The sequence below is a fragment of the Zingiber officinale genome, chromosome 8A (assembly GCF_018446385.1).
Source record: "Zingiber officinale cultivar Zhangliang chromosome 8A, Zo_v1.1, whole genome shotgun sequence".
Classification (NCBI taxonomy): Eukaryota; Viridiplantae; Streptophyta; class Magnoliopsida; order Zingiberales; family Zingiberaceae; genus Zingiber; species Zingiber officinale.
Genome location: NC_056000.1, coordinates 89,709,874 through 89,713,445, shown reverse-complemented (window position 1 = coordinate 89,713,445; position 3,572 = coordinate 89,709,874).

Below are 3,572 nucleotides of genomic sequence, written 5' to 3'. Positions count from 1 at the left end.
GGGTGTTGTGAGTAGCCGACTGATGGAGTGAACAAAACATCGGGGTCCATACCTTCCCCCCGAACTTGGGTCGATCAGCCGCGACATGCTTGAAAGTCTGCGGCCGAGTGTGCTGATGAGGACGGGCGGCTTCGGCTCTCGGTCCTCTGGGTGGCTGGTGACTAATGGGCTGCTTCCGCTCGGCAGAAGTTGGTTGGACGCTCAGGGCTTCTTTTCTTCTCGCCGCCTGGGCTTCCTCCACATTGATGTATTTGTTGGCTTTATGCAGCATGTGGTCGTAGACCCGGGGAGGCTTCCGGATGTGCAAGCGGAAGAAGTCACCATCCACGAGCCCTTGCGTGAACGCGTTCATCATTGTTTCCGAGGTGACCGTTGGAATGTCCATGGCCACCTGGTTGAAGCACTGAATGTACGCTCGGAGCGGCTCCCTCGCGCCTTTCTTGATGGCAAACAGATTGACGCTTGTCTTCTGGTGGCGCCTGCTACTTGCAAAATGATGGAGGAACGCCGTTCAAAATTCCTTAAAACTTGTGATGGATCCGTCCGGCAGTCTCCGAAACCACCGATGTGCCTATCTCGAAAGCGTGGTGAGGAACACTCGACATTTCACACCATCTGTGTATTGATGCAGAGTGGCAGTGCTGTCGAACTTACCCAGATGGTTGTCTGGGTCGGTTGTCCCGTTGTACTCCCCGATTGCAGGGGGCACTTAATGCCTCGGTAGTGGATCGCGAAGAATGGCCTCTGAGAACTGCCGGTTGATCCGTTCGTGCGACGCGTCTGTTCAGGGCTCCTTTCCTTTTCTGACGTCCCGGATGGGTGCTTCGTTCAATGAAGATCCCTTGTCTTGATTAGTTTATGCTACCTCCGAGGGCATCTGGAACAGAGCCCGATGAAAAGGTATCGGGGCGGGCGGCGCCCCCATCTGGGTACCGGCTGGTCCCTTATTTTGCCCACATATTGAGAGCTGCTCCTGCCTGTCTTCGGGTGGCGCTCGGCCCCTCGAGACTAATGTCGCCTGCTGCGCTGCCCGCTTGACTTGAGCTTTCTGCTGTTGCTCCACGATTTTTACTGCTCGCTCTTGAACGAGTGCTTCGAGCTCCTCGGGAGAGAGCGTTACCAGAAGTTGACGCCTAGCTTCTTCCATCTTCTTGGCTCGGATTCAGGTGCATTCCCACATACGGCGCCAATTTGATCCTGTCCGAGCGCTGAGTCGATGGACGCTAGGGACGTGGCACGCTCCGCTGTCTCCGACTGGTGGCGTAGATCTCCGGCGAACCTGCAAAAAAGCCGTGTCGGGAGGGGTTTCCCGGCGACGACCCTCCGACGCTCATGTCAGGCAACGAGAGAGGCAGCGTAATATGGCTACAGTAAAGAGTTGCGCATACCTTCGTCGATGTCTGGGGGTCCTTATATAGGACCCCGGGGAGGCGCGGGCACGCTTCTCTATGCGTGCACGCTTCCTCAAACATACCTTAACAAGCCTTTGTCAGAAAAATACCTCTGGTGCCATTCCGCAATCGTCCGAGCATATCTGCTTGTCGGCGGCCGGTATCTCGAGGATGATGTTATCCCCTGTCTCCTTTGTCCTCTTGCATTCCCTGTCTGTTCCATGGCCGAGCGGGTCGACCGCTCAGCGGGCATATAACTTCCGCATCGGTCGTATGCTCAGATGAGACTGCTCCCGCCTATGTTGCCTTGTGCACCGGCCGAACGGGCAGCCCGCTCGGCCCTTGAAACCTTTTTATCTTGAGCATCGGAAACCCGACCCCTAGTCAGGTTGTCTTTCATTCGGCTCGGTGTGATTCACAACCCGTCGGCTCTATTCATCCGGTCGGTTGGCCTGCTTCGCCCGTTCGGCCGGGTCTCAGGGTTGAATCTCTTGACCTTTGACCTCCACGTATCATTGACCTTCCGCCAACGAGGGTCCTCCGCCCTTACCACCGGATCATTCGTAATACAATTTATAGCATGAGAGAATTTGTAATTGGATCACAACTTGTGATTATCTCTACATGTATAATTATGAACGTATTGGAATTTCCCTAGTCATCAAATTAGTGTATTCGGACATCATCAATTCTGTAAGACTAGCACGGATTATACTCGTTAGTTCAGTCAAGCAGTTGTTCCTCACTAGTTGGAGATATTGGGATGTCAAGAGTTAAATGTGGACGCTAGTTATGGTAACTAGTTCATTGGAGTGACTTTCTATAAGGCTTCATATGGTTCTCTATATATATGGATATGTCTGTGAAGTTCTTATTACAGCTCTAGTGCAAGTTTCCTTCGACTTGAGATATACAAGTTATCTTGGTCATGGAGACTTATACTTTGACACCTTATGCTAGCATCTCTTAGAGGTGTGGATCCGAGATGATTGGGTATAGGTTGAAGTGCCCGAAGGTGTTTGGATAACCCACATAAAATTCATCGTTCCTTGTAAGGAGACGTATAACCTATGGCCAGTCGTTAGGATTATTGCTCAAAGTCTTTATTCAAAGCATCACATGTCAAGAGTATGAGACTCTTTACACATGTATGAATAATTTGAATCTGCAGAATGAGAAAGTATTACTTGATCTAGGTGTGATGAAGTCAACCTAGTTAGAATAGATACATATGTTGGGTTTCTTGGGCCGCAAAAATCGCTTTTTGCGTTGCGGAAACCCCGAAACCCATGCCACGGATCCGTACAAAGTTTATAAAATTTCAAAAAATTTTATGTACGAGTTTCTAACCTAGATCTACACTAGATCTACAAGGAAGAAAAGAAATTTACCCTTGATAAGAAGCCCTTCGCGTATCCCGCACGTCCAAGGTTCACTGGATCTCGAGAGTATCAAAATAGACACTCCTCTATGTGTATCCACACAAGCAAGAGATGGAGAAAACAACTAAAAGGTGTGCTAGCACCTTTAGAAGTTTCAGCCAAGGAGGTGGAGGAGAGGGAGAAGAAGATGAGAGCTTGAGAGGAAGAAGAAGAAATGAATTCACTTGAATGAAAATCAATTCATTCCACACTAAAAGTGGTCGGCCACTTCATGAGGTTTGTAACCTCCATGGGATACCAAGAGTCACAACTCTTGCTTACTCCCATGAGGAGGCATCCCACTTAAGCAAACATGATGATGTGGAGCATCATCATTGGCCCACTCTTTGTCAACTCACCAATGAGGTGATAAATGGTCAAGTCAAACTTGACCCTTCATCTTCCTCTCAAGTCAAGTCAAACTTGACCATTTCTCTCCCTTGGTTGATCTAATCTAACCATTGGTTCAAGTCAATTTTAATTTAATGAATCTCTATTCATTGAATTAAATTAATTAAATGAGTCTAAGTCCAAATTAGACTCACTTAACACATGAACCAAATTGAGTCCAACCAAATTAGCTTAATTTGGATTACTCTTAATCTAATTTGGTTCATCACATGAACCTAATTCTTTAGGTTCATCAAATTAACCTAATCTCCATCTAATTTCCCTTTGTGTGTGACCTTATAGGTTCTTGTAATGGTGGCAATGCTCCTAAACCCGTTTAGAAGCATAAGTAATGAGCGGTATCTAGCAA